This window comes from Panthera uncia, chromosome D2 (genome assembly GCF_023721935.1).
Source record: "Panthera uncia isolate 11264 chromosome D2, Puncia_PCG_1.0, whole genome shotgun sequence".
NCBI classification, from domain to species: Eukaryota; Metazoa; Chordata; class Mammalia; order Carnivora; family Felidae; genus Panthera; species Panthera uncia.
In genome coordinates this window covers 37,760,503-37,777,848 of record NC_064818.1, presented here as the reverse complement: position 1 = coordinate 37,777,848, position 17,346 = coordinate 37,760,503, and the positions used below count along the sequence as shown (strand labels likewise).

General features: G+C 57.2%; 2 protein-coding genes across 6 annotated transcripts in view; both read right to left on the bottom strand.

The window, feature by feature from the left end:
* Positions 1–17,346, bottom strand: part of RPS24 (ribosomal protein S24) — a 1,165,472-nt gene that overhangs the window by 39,315 nt on the left and 1,108,811 nt on the right. The window lies entirely within an intron of this gene.
* Positions 1–17,346, bottom strand: part of ZMIZ1 (zinc finger MIZ-type containing 1) — a 233,722-nt gene that overhangs the window by 35,934 nt on the left and 180,442 nt on the right. The window lies entirely within an intron of this gene.

The following is a 17,346-nucleotide window of genomic DNA, read 5'->3' as shown; positions in this document are numbered from 1 at the left end:
GCCTTCCTGGAGCCTAGTGAGGATCCCAGCAGTGCCTGCAGGGTCCTCCCCGGAAGAACTCCCCGCAGAAGTGCCCATCCTTCCAGTCAGCCCAGCGGCTGGCCCCTGTGTGCTGGGCACCCACGCTTTGGAGAACGAAGGATTTCCAGGGCAGAGGGCGGCCCACGGGTGGGGGATAAGCTAGAGCGTGTGAAGGGGCAGCAAGGGCAGAAGCACAGGAGGACCCTCCATGCCCAGGCTTAGAGACATTAACACCGAGAGAAAAGTAGCTGAAGTTAACGGGGTGCTGGGGAATCATCTTCCACCGGCCTGAGGTAACCACCAGGGGCCAAAAGCAGCTTAGGCTCAGTCTGTCTGGCCAGGTCTTCCAAAGAGCATGAGGGAGTCCGGAAGGCCGGGCTGTCACCACCTTGCCGTGTGAACCCACGGAGCTCGGAGACCCTCTCTGGGCCTCCGTTTGCTTGCAGAGGAAGAGGGATAACGACTCCTGCCCTGCCTTCCTCCCAGGGCTGTGGTGAGGGGTAGACGGGAAAACTGCTGAGACAATTGCGTGGGAGCAAAAAGGGGCGACCACACCTTGGCCCCCTCCTGCCACGAGTACTTCAGCCGGACTGGTCTGTCTGATGGCTACGGAAGTAGCCCTGCCAGGCAGCCGGGGGCCTTTGGAACCAGGACGGCTCAGCTCAGCCACTTGGCTGGGTGCAGAGCCCGCTCCCTCATTTCCAGGCTCTCCCATCTAGATGCTGTACAACATGCTTCCGTGCCCTTCTGTTCAAACCTGCCCTGCATGATCCAGAATGCCAGCTGTTATCCCCATTCTACAGATGAGCAGACTGAGCTCAGGCAGGTGGAGTCCCTCGCTCACAGTAACCACGCCTAGACGGGCAGAGGCACAGATGGTGTGTCCCCTGCCCCACACCCCAGTGGGGAAGCCCAAGCCTGAACCAAAATGTGGGGGAGCGGATGAAACCCTTCAGGAGGCAGACACCAAGTGGCTGTGGTCTCCAGCCCTGCCAGTTCAGTGAGGAACCCCTTAGGCCACGTGCAAATCATGCCCGTTGCCACGTTCAGCTGGCACTGGGGGAAAAAAAAAAACAAAACCTTGAGGCACAAAGCCCTGCCTGGAGGGGTTGCACAGGGCTGTCGCTTCAAACTGCCCAGACCCCGGGGAGAGTGCCCCATTAGCCCGAAAACCCGAAAGGCAGGGCCAGGGACCCCCTGAAGTCATGTCACACTCTGCCCCTTCTCATGGCCCGCGTAAGCTTGATCAGTAGTGGGGGGCTAGGGGTTCTTTCCCGCTCCTCCCCAGGCGGGCAGGGGCCAGGGGCCAGCCACTAGGACCAGCCGGAGAACCCTGCACATGCCGTCCTGCTGAGGCTGCCCGGGAGCGAGGTCCACCGGTTACCAGGGACCTGCTGGGGGCTCAAGGACAAGAGAAGGGCAGCGGTTCTTGCAGGGAACGGGGCGGGGCGGTGACGGGCCCTCCCGGCTTGCTGGGTTTGTCTGCTCTGCTGGTGCAGGGCCCGAAGACATCCGGTCAAGGAGGAAAGTGTGGGCTGAAAAGCAGCCTGTGCCCTCGGCCAGGAGAGCACCTGTTTCTGCCTCCAGGAGGGGCTGCTGGGGGGGGGGGGGGGGCAGCTAGGTCTTAAGAGATATGTCCTGGCCCTCTTTGTGAGGCTCATCTTGCCACCACCTGCACAGGGAGGCCCCTACCCTGGCGTGTGTCTGCCCAGAACCAGGGCAAAGCGCCCCTAAAGCGGGCATTCAGCACACATCTGCCGCAGCTGGAGGGGGAGGCAGCCTATTCAGAGAGGTTGGAACAAACAGAAATGAATTTCCAGATTGCTCCATTCTTCTCCTAAGCCCCTAGTTACTGCTTCTTGTGTGTGTGTGTGGTGGGGGGGAGGGGGCGGGCACTGGGCATCTGGAAACTCATTTGCACGCCAAGCACGAGGCCTGCAGGATCGCAGCGACGGAGGGACTGCTCGGCTGCCAGCACAAAGGATGGCCACAGATGGTGCTGCCCGCTGCCCGTGGCCGCGCCTCCCAGCCCTCACCCTTCCCGGGGGGCACCACGCCACGCAGGAGCTCTCCTGCAATGTCACGGGCCACCCCCCTGCTTGCTCAAGGACAGCCCTTGTCTCGTGGAGTGGTTTTCCGTTACGGGAATAAAAGGGAGCCGGTGGCATAGCAGAGCCTGGCTGTGAAGAGTCTGGAACGCTGTGAGCAGATGTGACATGTGCATTAGGCAGTCACGGTATCACACAGATGCCAGGACAGCCACGTTCCTACAATCAGGAGGCAAAGGGCAGGGAGCGAGGGAGGCAGCACCCTTCACCCCCTCGGCCTGAGCAGCCGGTGAGCACAGAGGCCACACTGGCAGACACATGGTGGCGGCTGCACGGGCACAGTGTGTGCTCTCTCATGGTGCAAGCCAACGCAAGCTGTTCTGGGGCAAATGCCGGTTCACGACGACGTGTGGGAATGTGCAGCCAAAGAGGGAGTCTGGGCACCGTCAGAGACCCTGGAGGACTGACGGACAGAGGCAGGTAGGGGATCACACAGGGACAGAGAGACAGCCCAGCAGGGCGGGGTGTGTCTGGATGTGCACTGCCTGTGTGCGTGCATCTGGGCCGAGCTGAGTGCGTGTGCTCTGACGGGCCAGCCCCGCCTGCATGTCTCTCTGGCCCTGTGTCTCTCCTCTGGGCACTCTCTGCGGTGGGAAAGGAAAAGGGACCACTGAGCACAGGCTCTGGGACTCGGGAGGGATGCCAGGCATGAAGAGTCCCCGCATGGGGTGGGAGGGACCGGAAGGTGTGGTGCAGAGTGCATGAGGGTGCCCGCAATGGGAAGAGTTTCGGGAGGGGATACCAGCCTTCCACATCTCAGGGGCCCCTCCTACTGTGTAGACAGCCACCGCGGCCAGCCCTCTGGCCGGTCCTGGGAGGACCACTCACCCGGACAGTCTGGGTTCCACCCCTTAGAGCTACATGACCTTGGGCAAATCATACGAGCTCTCTGGGCCTCAGTTTCCTTACCTGTTAAGTAGGCATTGATGGCAATGCTCACTCCTTGGAGGGCTGTTGTGACATGTAAATGACACTAACCCCTACAAAGTGCTGAAAACAGTGTCTGGTGTAATAAGCATGGAGGCCCAGAAGGCACCGTGTGTGGTCTCTGGAGAGCAGGTGAGGGTCTGCAGATGTTCCCTGTTCCCACTGGCAGGAAAGCGCCTTGCGAATGGGAGGAGGCCATCCCAGCCCCCTCCAGGAGGTGTCAAAGCAGCCCCAATGGGCACCAGTGCCCCCGCTGCCCCAAGAGAGGGCAGGGACAATGGTAGGCAGGCCACGGGAAGTGGGGGCTAGGTGCCCTGGCCCTGTAGTCCCACAGGTGACAGTACTTGGCTCATGTCCTGCCACCGTGAGATTTCACACAGGCTGCTTCGTGGCTCGGAGACCCAGTTTCCCGATCTATGAAATGGGCTTAACGGGGGCTGCCTGCCTCAGAGAATGGATGTGAGCTATGATTAGTGTTGCCAACTAACTATAAGGCTGTCCGAGCAGAAGCCAGAAAGGGAGGGAGGGTGGAGAAGGGAACAAAGGAACCCTGTAACCCACAGTAGTCCCAGAAGAGCAGCCCCTGCATCCCACACCCACCACATAGCCCTGGGGGAGCTGGTGAGGCACTGACTTTGGAACCAGTCCACGAAACCTGATCCCAGCTCAGTCTCTACCACCCACGTGACACCTTGAGCAAGTTGCCTAATCTTCCTGTGCCTCAGTTTTCCCATCTCTAAAATGGGGTGGTGGTATTCTACTCCCCACCTCATAGGGTAGTTGTAAGGATGAGCTGAGTTACCATCAGGCCCTAGTAGGTACTATCCACGTGTTTGCGACGATGACAATGGGCATCACTGACCCATTGGTAGATGAGTGACCAACAGGATGGGGGCCTCGGTGTCTCCGGCCACTTGGGGCCATACAACAGAGTCAAATGAACCGAAGAGGAATGCGGTTCCAGAAGTGCACAGGGGCTGGGGTGGCTGCAGGGCATCTGTAAGTCCCAAGCCCTGGAGCAGATGATGCCTAGCTGGCTGCAGGCTCTGTGGAGTGGCCCCTTCCTCCTGCCTCCCTCCTGAGCCGCTGAGGTGGGTGCCAAGGGGCAAAGTGAGGACAATATCATGTGCCCTGCTTCGCCGGAGACACAGGATGCAAAAATCAAGTCCTCCCTTAGAGGCGGCTCTGCCTTTGCTTCAGCCACTGGAAAGGTGCCTTTAGCCCTGAAAGGGAGGAATTTGGGCTTCCCTGGGATCCACCACGGGACCCCTAGCCCAACAGCAGCCATCTGAGGGGTTCCTTGGGGTCCAGAGCAACCCAACACCCAGACTCGGACACCTCACCTGGCCCTATCTTAGGCCCTAGTCTTCAGCAGCCAAGTTCCTGATGGCCACACCACAGGGGAAGCAGCAGCCCTGAGGGTCAGTGGACAGGAGAGGGGACTCCAGCCAGGGGATGACGTGACAGCTGAGTTCTCGGTCCCACTGCCTGCACTCGACTCTCTGCAACTTACCCAGGGAGCCACAGGGACACCAGATTCCCACTCCAGACCTGCCATGGACCTAAACTAGGGCCATCTGCCACAGCATGTGTCTTACAGTCGATGTCATATTGTGCTGTGATTAGTGGTAGGACTTCCTTCCTAGTGGGACATAAATATTGGTGTGCATGACAATGGGAGGCACCTTCTATTACTGGGATGCAGTAGATGTGTCTAGGGACCCCTGTGCCAGAAGATGCTATGGCTAAAGCAGCATGCACTCTTCTGAAAGAGAAATGGAAATGAACTCCAGGTCTGAGCATCAGGAGGACACAGGATGCATATCTAGGAGGGTAGGGTGGGAAAATGGCCGACATTTGCGCCCCAAGATCTTCCTGGCTATGCCCCCTGCAGCCACCACAGGATGCTTGAGGGACAAGCAAAAGGAAACCAGACACAAAAGTGAGGGCAGGTTGGGAGTGGCGCCCAGGGCATGTTAGTCCTGGCTTGTCTCAGATGTGTCCTCCTTGGGGGCAGTGACAGGACCTGCATGTCTCTGTACCTGCAGCTGCCGGCAGAGGGGACACGCAGGAGGGGCTGGCCAGATGGACTAGTGGGATGGGCTGGTCTCACCAGAGAGATGGCGGGTGGGGGTGGGAAGAGGCTGCGTGGCAGGATTTGGGAATTGCCTGGGTTCCAGGTGTGGGGAGGGGGGTGTGGGTGAAGCTGCATTCTCCAGACAAGCCCAGCAGCCAGCAGACAATGAGCCGGTGCGTGTGGAGGAGAGGCAGAGGCTGGGGTCGGGGAGTTAGAGCATCAAAGGGGTGATCGAGCTCACCCGGGCACAGGAAAAGGGCTGCCTGCCCCTTGCCAGGCTGCACTCCAGCTTGAAAAGCAGCCAGGCACCAGAGGCAGCCAAGTGGCCACAGGAAACAAGGCATTTGTTCTTTATGGAGGCAAGCAGGGGACGTTCAGACAGTGAGAGGCCTGGGCTGCTCATTCTGGGGAAGGTCTGCAGACTGGGAAGGGATGGGAGCAGCCATGGGTGGGGAGGGGGGTGTCAGGGGGAAGGTATAGAGACCTGGATGTAAGGGCCAAGCCAGACAATTATCAAATGCACTGCAGCCTGGGGAAGCTACATGCAAAATGAAACAAAGGCATATTAAGTATCAAAGAGCATCTTAGCGACTAAAAGGCTGCTGGAGAACAGAGGAACTCTGGGTGTATATGAGTGAGTGTGTGTGTGTGTGTGTGTGTGTGTGTGTGTGTGTATGTTTGAGAGAGAGAGAGAGGAACAGAGAGAGAGAGACAGAAGGGGGGAGGGAGGAGGAAAGGGAAGAAGGGAGAAAGGAGGGGCTTCTGAGACCCAGGCTTGGGGCAGGACTCAGAGGTGCCCAGGAGGCTGTGGCCACCCCCTGGGGAAGGGGGTGAGGAAGATTCTTGCAGGGCGAGGCACAAAGATCCCTTGGGAGCATGCCAGTGGAGTTCACTGCTCAACGAGGAATATTAAGGACCCACTCTCAAATGTTTCCGTGCCATCAGCTCACTGCCATCAGGACCGTGCCATCGGGACCCTCTGAAGTGGCAGCAGGAGTGGGAAAGTCTGGCCTGGGCAGCTGGAGGGCCCTGCCCGGTGAGTTGGGAGCAAGTATGGGCCTCCACGCTGGGCTCCTCCCAGCTCCCCACCCCGCATCTGAGGTCCTGTTCCCCGATCCACCCAAATTCCCCGGGAGCACCTCAAGCCACCTCAGGGAGACATCCCCGCCTCTGCCCCCCACAGAGACCAGTGCAGCCTGATCATCTCTGCAGTGTGTCCCCTTTGCTTCTTGCCTCTTGCAATCACCTTCTGCAGGCCTTGTCCCTTCGCCCCTGAATTACGACAAGCCCGGCCCATCATTTATCTCCGTCTCCAAACCTGCCTCCTGCCAACCCACACTATGCAAGGCGGCCAGAGGAATTTTTCCACAAATGTATTCTGATCACCTCTCTCCAGTCTGTGTCCCCGGAGGCTGTACGCTGCTTGGTAGGGATGGGAGATGTTCAATGGATGCGGAAATGAGTCAGAGAGAGCCGGGCTATCCGGGGGAAGGTGTGCTTTTGTGTTGTCACAGCAACCCACGGGCCATGATGGGAGCCAAGGGGTTCGCTTCTGCAACCCTGACACCCAGCATGGCCCTTGGCACAGGCCATGCACCAACACAACCGATGCACTGAAGAGAATCGCAGCTGATAACCCAATACAGGCAAGGCGGGAGGGACGGACAGACTGCACTTGCTGCGTCCGAGAGCCAGACAATCGGGGTCAACCTGTGGCCGGTGCCCTGTGGCTTTTAAACCTGTCAGCAGCTCCCCATTCCCCAGGGGCTGGGACCTGGCCTCAGGAACATCAGCCCCGAAAGGAATCCTATCCGGACGAGTCTAGAGATTGGCGCTGTCATCAAATAACACCTGTAACTGAGTCAATTGAGACCTGTTTTGTGACACGCACACCCACTGGCGGGCCACGCCAAAATGGAGTAGGAAAGGTAAGCAGATTACAGAAACCACCTCAGTTCCTATACCTTGGGAGGCTGGCTGCCGCCCTGGGTTCTCTCTGCTCTTGGGTTGACACTGCTGTTCATGTGGACAGTGGCCGTCTCACAGGGGATCCCAGAGCACCTCGCCCAGGGCTCCCTGGCCATGCTCTTTCCCCCTCCAGCCTCCAGACCCAGGCCACGCCTTCCCAGCTTCTGACCTTCCTTTCATCCCCCACCCATGGGGCCTTGGGACCACTGCCCAGGGAAGCTTGGGAGTAAGAGACCACGGGGACTTCTGCCTGTGTCCGGAGACCAGGATCCCACTCTCCAGAGCCGAGCAGGGAAAAGGAGTAGTGAGGGGCCAGGAGGGGAGGAGGTCAGGCGGGGACTGGTCTCTCCCTGTCATCTATAAAGTGGGAAGACAAGAAGAGGAACCTCTGTTCACAGGCCTGGTGTGAGGAGTCCCAGGATGAAGGAAGGGCCCAAGCTCTAAACCCCACGTAAGAAATGGCAAGTCTTGTGCCAGAGTCTTTGCTGTAAAACGCTGCCTACCTCCTGCCTCCAGAAGGCAGAGTGGTGGAGAACACACGCTGGAGCCAGTCAGCTCGGGTTCAAATCCCAGCTCAGCCACTTGGCAGCTGTGTGACCTGGGGTGAGTTACTTAACCTCTCTGTGCTTTGGTCTTCCCTTTAGTAAAATGGGGATAGTAAATATTACCTACCCCCTAAGCTGTCGGGAGGATTAAACCAGCTAATGTACATCAAATGTTAGTACAGTGCCTGGCATATACAAAGGACTATAGGCAAATGAACCGTTTGTGTTGTTACTGAGCACGTGGCTCCTTTAAGGATAGAGAGGCTGCCCTGTCTCCCCATCTACATGCTGTTGTTCAAATAAAACACAATTTCTTTCACTCATCTGTAAGAGCGTCACAAAAATGCTTATATACCACGGGCCCTAGCTTGTAGCACCTCTTTCATGCTGGGTGTTCCCTGGGCAGGCAGAGCTGTCCCCTAGTTCCCAGCTATGCCCGTTTTCCCTGCCCGACTCTCTGAAGCGGGCAAGACGATAGGCCCCCCACATATCTGAGCCCAGAAGCTGCTCACTTCCAACCCTGCTCTCGGGCCATGCGGTGCAGGTGGCCAGTTTGGGCAGATTCCTTCCCCGAGAGTGCCTGGGAGTGGGGACTGACTTTGCAGCCCCCCTCTCTAACCGGGCTGACAGAGCAGCTGACAAAGGGCCTCTCCTCTGGCCCCACACGAGGGGTGGTTAGCTGGGAGGCCCGGGCAGACCCTCGGCCCCTCCTCAGTCCACATGCCTCTGTGTATCTAGCAGGAGTGGGATGAGCGACAGGAGCCAAGGGCAGGATTCCTGCTCTGACCCATGATCCCCAAGCTGTCCGTGGAATTGTTCTTCTGCCTGTCCTCCTCTGTGGGCCCACTTCTGTCGGGTCCCCTGGAGATGGAAAAAGGGCCCCTCCCTGCCAGTTCTCCAAGGTCATCTCCTCCCAGAAAACAGCACAGGATGCACATGACCACAGACAGGCAGAGCCGGGGTCAGTGGCTGCTTGGGCTCAGGAGACCCAGCGTCAGCCCTAATGTGGCCACTGACCCAGTGGGCCGGCCTGGGGTCTATGTGCATGCCTCTGAAATGGGGTGACGTCGCCCCAGCATGGACAGGGAGAGTCTGATGGGATCACGAGCGTGCAGAGGCAGCCCTTTGCTCGTCTGCCCGGCGCCCCCTGCCTCACTGAGCCTCACAAAACCCCAGCGGGGGCAGCCAAGGATGAGGCGGTCCGTATTTTAGGAAGCAGAAACGGAGGCCCAAGAGCAGGTGATTCAAACACAATAGTGACCCGGGGGCTGGTCCAGGATGGCCTCTCTTTCATCTCCCTGCGTCTGTGGTGTCACAGATCTGAGAACAGGCACGTCCCCAGGAGGCAGCTCTGTGCCTCCTGCCCACCTCTCATCCCGTCAGTTGGCGCCATCCCAGCTTCTTGTCCCACAGTCTGCACCAACTTCCTGTGTGACCTCTGGCAACTTCCTCCTGTCTCAGGGCCATATGTGAGAGGGGGGTAGGTGCTGTGCTCTCTGAGGTCTGTGGCCCCACGAATCAGCCCTGGTCTCATAAGGGGGTCACATCTCTCAGGGCTGAGGGCAGCCTCCACCCTTCTTAATCCTGCAGGTGCTGTGGGATTGTGGGATGAGCTACCTGTCCTCATGTCTGGCCTGGACGCTTCCCTCCCCGGGTTATAGAAGGAAAGGGCTCCAGAGATCTCACCTTGCCCAGGTACCCCATTTAATAAATCCAGGAGTCCAGAGCAGGGAGTGGGAGTGCTGAGGTCTGAGAGCAGGACCCGGGGGTAATGGGGGTTGGGGAGGGGGTAGGACTTCCCTCTGGTTACAGAAAACATCGTTCCTGGGGGGTTGTGGCCTGGACTTTGGCTGGCCCTGACAGCTGACCCCTGGACCATAAAACAAGAGGTACTTTCCTTGTGAGAAAATCTTACTCTCCTGCAAAAACAGCTGTATCATTGTACCACCGCCACCGGCAGGAGCACGCTGTCCTCAGTTTCAACTGCTGGTTTTTCTAGATCAATCCCACACTCTGCTCCCTGCTCTGTCACCTGCCATCACTGTGGGGGTAGGAAAGTCAAGACAAGGAGGAATCATCTGCTGGCCCTCTGGCCGCCAGTGGCCCTGCCCCTCTCCTTGTCTGCCTGCCCCTTGTATCTGTGCACACACTCAGGCCCCACACGTGGGGAGGACGGACCAGGCTGGCGGTGTGGCTGGCCCCGGATGAGCACGGAGGCTCCTGGCCTGCCTTGCCCGGCCCTACCTGCATCGTTGTGCTCAGCATCCTGCCATCTCAGGTCCTTGCGTGGCCAGAGAGGGCCTCTGGGCTGTGTCCTTCCTCCCAGAAGGCTCTACACATGCTCCCACCCCTCTCCCCTTGGGTTGTCTAGGTTGGCAGGAGCTAGGAGGCTCAAGGCATGTGAACTCACCCTGGGAACTGAACTCCAGGGGACCTCAGAGCCTGAGCTGTAGGGATGATTCCCAATCCAAACCGGTTTGGCTGTCCTTCATCCTGCTGGGCAGGTCCTCAGACCCCAGAGGAGATGTCAGACAGGTTGAGCCTGTCCGTGGGCTTTAGGAAAATCCCAGCCTGGAAAATTCCCTGCCTACTTCACTCCACCACCTAGAGCCTTCCAGGATAACTGGTTCAGTTGAAAAGACAACCGAAACAAGCTCAAGGGGCCATTTTCATCAGAAAGAGAGTGCCCCCTTTTCCTTAGTGGTGCCCCTCGGTCCTGCCAGCCTGTGGGATGGGCCTGGGCAGAGGCCATGGGCCGAACTGCTGCTGTCGCTAAGACCAGCTGGCAGGGAGCCATCACTGTGTCCTGTGCCCCTGCGAGGGGCGTGTGAGCTGGCTGTGGACCCTCATAAGCTACCTGGTCGTGGAGTGGCCACAGCCCCCATCATAGAGATAAAGGGCAGGCACAGAGAAGCTGGGGAACCTGGCTCAGGGCACACCTGAGCATGTGACAGGCTAGGACCAAGGCAGGAGTTTCTCCTCTTACCCCAGGGACATCTGCTGCTAATAGGGTAAGGGTAGGGGTCTAGACCACCTCAGCTGAAAGTTATACAGCATTAATAGCAAAGCAGGCATGCTGGGGAGGGGATGACCCCAGACACCCCACAACAGACTGAAGCCAGGTGGCCTCTGTGCATCTGTCCCCCCCCCATTCCGGGGGGACATGGGTTCCAAAAGGACAGGTCCTTTGGCTACTCAAGGATTGACCAGAATATCCACTGGGAGGAGGGTCCTGAGAGTCAAGAAGTCTCCCTAGCTCCATTTTGCTCCAAGGTGCCACCCAAGCAAGATGGAGGAGAGCTCTCCCCATACTGTTGGCCCTGGCATGGCACGCCCACTGGGTCTGCAAGACCAGACCTGGGCCACATGGGCACACAGTGTGCCCCCAGGAGCCATGGAAGCTGTATGCCCCTCATTCCAGCAGGTGCCACCTGGAGAGCCGGTTTCTGTCCTGTATGTATAGTTTCTCCCGGGGCCTGAACACTCACTCTCAGGTAATGGGGGGGGGCGGGGGCAGTGACAGGAATCTGGTTCTTCCCTGGGTAGCTGACTTTGCTGAGGCTTCCTAGTTCAGTACTTGGCAGTGGGTCTATGTCCTCCTTCTTCCCACCCCTAGCATAAGGAGAGGTCGGAGTGGAGCCAGGCCCTTCCCAGGCTCGACCAGAAGCCAAGTCTAACCATCATGCTTGTTCATCTTCAAGGAAGGCAAGGGGACTGTGAGTCTGGGGGGTGGGGGTGAGAGGCCTGGCTGTGCACTCCCATCATTAGCTCTGGCCCCGGTGGCCAAACCCAGGCTCTTGGCCCTCATGGGAGCTGGAGCCGACAGCAAACCCCAAGATCCTCAAATGGAGGTTCCCTTTCACCTAGCCTAGGCTCACGAAGCCAGAGTAGACCGTCCTGGGGTCTCGAGACCAGGCCTTGAGAAAGGTGCTGATCCCAGGACGCCTTTGTTTCTATAAAGGAACTACCTGGAAAGCATCCCGGCCCCAGAGTGACTGAAGGTGCGTGTGCCACGGGGACAAGGACAAGAGAGAGACTTGGGGTGGGTGGCGCTTGGCCTGGTGATCCAGGTACTTGATTACTGAGAACTGACTTTAGGTCACTCACTGCTCTTTGAGAAAGAGCAAGTTGAGAAAAGACCCGCTGGCCAGAGCCCCAGCTCTTTTGCCTCCAAGTATTTGGACCACCCCCAATCCTTCTCCGCCTCCCCTGGCTCAGGGACCTCCTTAACCTGCAACGGTCTCAGGTTCACAGTACAAGAGAGGCAGACGATGCTTCCTTCCTCCCCAGCCTGGGCTCGCGAAGGGAAGACTAAACGATACAAAGGCTTGAGCGGCACAAGTGGCTTAAGGGTGGGGACAGAATTCCTGCTCTGGCGGCAGGCACTCTGCAAATCAGGCCCGTGTTTTAGCTCGGGGGCAGGTGACCTGGCCCCACGCTGTGGGAGAGGACAGCCTTCCAGTGCGTTCTCTACCCAAAACTGTGTTGCAGGGTTCTTTTCTCTTATCCACGCACCCAGCAAGAGCAGCCCACCGCCTGCACATTTCACGTTTCTGCCTTGGCTTTCTAGTGGATCGCTTCTTTCCTGAGAAGCCCTGAGTGTGGATATTTGACGGGACCCCGGTAGCCACCCGTGGCTGGCTGTTGCCACGTCTCCAGGTGCCTAGCCGGGGGTTGGCAGTGGGTAACCTGGCTGCCTGAAACACCAGAACGGTCCCACTGTGCTTCCTTAAACTTCCCGGTTTAGTTTCGGCGCTTCCGGACTAGCAGTTTAGCCCTGCTTCCCGGTGCAGTTTGGCGACTATCTCGTATTGTCGACTTGTTTTAGTTATGGATAGGTGGACACCACTCGAAGAAAAGATGACTTAGAGACTGAATTTATAGAACACGGGGGAGGGGCGGTGGGCAGGAAATGGGAGAGGAGTTTTCTCTTTGCAGAAGCTCCTTTATGAGATGAAATGATTCTCTGCGAGGTTTCTTTAAATATCCAGCTGCCTTGTTGCAATGAAAATAATCATTTATAAGAATTCCATTGACATACAGTACTTCCTGGCTGCACCTGTTTCTTAGAGAGTAACACATCTGGGTGATGTCTGCGTGAATCGGTGTCCTGGATGGTGAGGTCCCGGGGCAGGACCGAACCACCTGGGTCTCCAGGCCAGGGGGGTTCCAATTTTGCCTGTGCATCAGAATCATCTGGAAGGCTTGTTGAAACACAGAGTCAGCGGGGGTGGGAAGGAACCCAAGAATTTGCATCTCTAGCCAGTTCCGAGGCGATGCTGATGCTGCTGGTCTGAGAACCCCGCTTTGGAGAACCACTGCTCTGGACCAAGGGGGGAGCTCAATTGCCATTTGTTGCGTGATTGGAGAAAGGAGGAAAAATTCCTCCCTTTCCCTCTTTGGGTTCAGAAGGCACACAGGCTCTCAGGTCAAGGGGAACTGTGTGCTTGGCACATGATCTCTAACACTGTCGGCTGACTTCCCTGATTGTTACGTTCAAGGCCCTGGCGGTCTGACCCTGGCCTCTCTTCCTGGCCCCGGGTATAGGAGAAAGAACACTGGGTAGGGAGTCCAAAGTGGGTGAGTCCAGGTTTTATCTACTAGCTGTGGGCTGTGTGGTCTTGGGCAAGGTCCTGGCCGGTGTGTACACCTCTTTCTTCACCTGCAGGTAAAACAATCTCACCTACACGCTCTGAAGGTGTTAATAGGGCAACCTTGACAGTGGCTCCTGTGGATGGAGAACTGGACTCAGGCCAGGCCCTGTTCTGAGCCCTTTGCACACACTGTCTCACTCAAGCCTGCACTCTGTGAGGTAACTACTATCGTCTCCCCAGAACTTGCTAGTGTGTTAGCTGTCTGGTCCTGAGCCCTCTCTGCCCTGGTACCTGCCTCCCGGAGTGGCTGGGAGCACTGAGTGAGGTCCTGCGGGGCTCAGCATGGCTGTAGCTCTCAGCATGGCTGTAGCTCTGGAGGCAGCCCCAGGTAAGGCAGGCAGCAGGGGCGGGGGGGGGGGGGCGTGCAGACAGCAGCCTGGGCCACCTTCATTCAGGCCTGGCTCCCTGTTTCTCTTCCAGAGCAGCTGGGGGAGGGAGCCGTCATTTGTTTAGGCCTCTGCAGTGTTTAATCACCATGCAGCTCTGCCTCCCTCCTCCCCACCCCAGCACTTGCTCTCTCCCTGCAGGAAACGGCTCTCTGCCTTCTGCCTCCGATGGAAGCCATGAAAAATGAACACAGCACCCAGAGAGAAGGAAACACCGGGGCAGGGAGGGGCGTCGGAGCCAGATGACCGGCTGGTCCTAGCCCAGCAGGCACCTTCTAGTTGGGCCAGTTGGATCCTGAGGAGGCTTCTCAAGCGTCTGCTGGTCACATAACTGACCACCGAGCAGGGTCTCAGGGTCTGGACGGCCATCAGCCTGGGCGTCCGGAGCAAACCCAGCTGCCCCTGAGGGAGCTGCAGTGCAGGGCCTTCCTGGGATCTCAAACCCCTGGAGGATCTGAGGACCAGGCTGATCTCCCTGCCTTTGTCCTGAAGACAGCCAGGCCATGCCGGGACATGCCCTCGTGAAGGTCAACTGCGAGCCAGGCAGAAACTCGACACATCCCTTCTCTCCGTTCATTTTCCTGACAGTCCTGTGATGTCAGGATCACTACCCCCGTTTTCCAGGAGGAAACTGGCACGCAGAGAGGTTAAGGAATCTGTCCAAGGACAATCAGCCAGAACAACCGGCAGAACGGGACTGTCCATTTTTAATTAACACGATTACTTTCTACGTACACAACAGACAAATCCATTCTCCTTGTGAAGCTAACAGTTCCGACAGAGATGCGAAGAGGGATTGGGGCCCACATATGCTAGCCTCCAAACGCCTGATTCTTCCATGACATCTGACGGTTCCACCTGTTACACTTCACCACCCCCCCCCTTCTTAACTTCCCAAACGTTACTTTGAAGAAGTAATGTGTGTCCGTGATTAAAAACATACAGAAGCAGGAAAAGGGCATGAACCAAAACCAGCCTCCTCTCTTCCCCAGTCTTGTTGCCCAGCTCGTCTCAATCAGGGTGAATCATGCCAGAAGCTTTAGGTTTTATTTCCAGAGCTATTTTGTCATTTACATACGTCATGGCCTTTGCTACGTCCAGCTGGAAGGTTCTCACCCCAGATATCCACACGGTTCATCCCCTCACCCAGTTGTCCTCACTCGGTGAGGGCTCTCCTGACCCTTTCCAGTTTATAGATTGTAATATCTCTCCTGCCACCAGATTCCCTCTGTTTCCCTCCCCTGAGCGATCCTTCTCCACAGCTATTACTTTTTATCCTGATGCCCCACTCCCTGAACCAGAGCAAAAGCTCGTCCTAGGCAGGGGTTTCTTTCTTTTTTCTTTTCTTTCCTTCCTTCCTTCCTTCCTTCCTTCCTTCCTCCCTTCCTCCCTTCCTCCCTTCCTTCTTTTAACGTTTTATTTGAGAGACAGAGAGAGAAAGACAGAGTGCGAGTGGGGGAGGGGCAGAGAGAGAAGGAGACACAGAATCTGAAGCAGGCTCCAGGCTCTGAGCTGTCAACACAGAGCCCGACGCCGGCCTCAAACTCACAAACTGTGAGATCATGACCTGAGCTGCACAAGGACACTTACCCGACGGAGCCACCAGGCGCCCCCCTAAGCAGGGGTTTCTATGTACTACGTTCACTGCCACATCCTTAGTGCCTAGAACAATGCCCAGCACACGGGTAGCAACATGAATGGAAGAGCTGGGTGTGGACACAGCACTAGTGGGCAGACCCCGCCCTGATACAAAGGGTGGCATGATCTATGTGCTATTCTCAGCCTTCTTAAGAACACATGTTGTAGCTCAAAGAGACCGTCACTCCCGGAAGACAGGATGGAGCCTTTTCTATCTCTTGTCTCTCCAAAGATCCAGCCTGGTCTGGGGCACACAGGAGATGCTCAGAGCACAGAATGACCAGAGTGGAAACCTGACCTTTACTCCACATGACCCCCCCCCCTCCCGCCCCGAAAAAGGCAAAACAACACATGGTCTAGAAGATGATATAGGAGAATAGCTCCATGACCTTGGGATTGAGGAAGATTCTCAAAGAAGACTACAAGCCATAAGGGAAAGTTGATAAATTATCCAACATGAGAGCAAAGAACTTCTGCTATACCAAAATATCCCATTAAGAGAATGAAAAAGCTCGGGGTGGTGGGAGAGTCTAGAAGATATAGGAGACACACAGTGCATTGTGAGGCCCAGGTTCAAGGGCTCTGGGGAGTAGGGCTCCCCAAGACTGTCTGCGGTGACCCAGGGAGCTTCTCAGAAGAGGCGGAAAGTGACCCCCATCTCCCTCCTCCCCCAGCTCTGGCCTCTTCCTCCTTCTTTCTGAAAAACCAGAGACTTAAGACAGACAGAAGAACCCCAGCCCCCCTTCTCTGCCCCATGCAGAGATAACCAAGCAAGAAAAAACAAATTAAAGAGCCCAGGAGCCTGGCGGGGCCTTGGGAAGTTTGGTTTGACAGGGCAACAGCATTTAACAGAGCTCAGATCATCCATCACTGGGGCCCAGTCATTTAGATACTGGGCATTTGATTAAACTAATATGGGCGGCTGGGGCAAGGCATGGCTGGGCGCTTCCTACCCTCGCCTACAAATTAGACCGTCACACACAATCCGATTACCTTGACTGCCACATTTATCTCTGGAGAGGGGCCATCCATCACTCCTCAGCAGCTGGCTCTGTGCCTCCTGCAGGAGGGGAGGTAAGTGTGCCCCCAAGTTTCAGTAGGCGGTGCCCCCTCTGTTGTTCATTCCACCACCCACTCAGCAGACACTGTCCCAAATGCCCACCCTGGGGCTGGCCTCAGGCTGGGCATGGGGTACAAGCAGACACAGTCCTTGCCAATAAGGAGCTCACGGAGGGCTCATGACAGGGCACGTCTCTGAGCTGGCACAAGGAGGGCCCAGCTTTGCCCCCAGTTCCCTCTCCTCCATCCGGGACTCCGGGTGTGTCGTGCCACTGATCTGGTCCTCAGCTTTGCAACTGTGAAGTGGGGTGACCACACAGTGCAGCACCGTCCGGAAGAACTTCCGCGGTGACGGACGTGTCCTGTATCCGTACTGCCCACACTGCAGCCGCAGGCCCCGTGCGACGACCGAGCGCTGGAAACGTGGCCACGGTGAGGAGTGAGTGTGCTCAACTGTATTTAACTCTTTCTACTGCATGAAACGTAAACAGCCACACGGGGCTCTGGCTCTGGTGCCAGACATCGCGAATACAATGGTACCAGACAGCCTTAAAATGGCCAGTGCAAAGCTCTGCACGGGACGAGTGCTCCCCGAAGGCCAGGCCCCTTCCTTCTTGAAGGGAGGACGCGATTCGGAGGCCGAGGATCACAGCAGCTGTTACCTGAAGACCCTGAACTGATAACAGGGTCGCCTCTGTCATTTCCTAGTCCAGCGGGGTGGGTACGCTCCCACTTGAAAGAAAAAGCAGATTTACAGACCATAAAGTGGCCAGGGCAGGACTCATGTCCAGGTCTTTATGGCCTCGAACCCCTGTTTTCCTAAGGGACGCTGGAACTTAGGAGTCCAGTCTTTAGACGTCCGGCTGGCTGCAGACATCTCATAAAACCGGAGTCTGGAAAGGGGCAGGCTACCCAGGGGGCGCACGGGAGGGAGCAGAGGCTCGGGGTGGGGCCTGCGAGGGC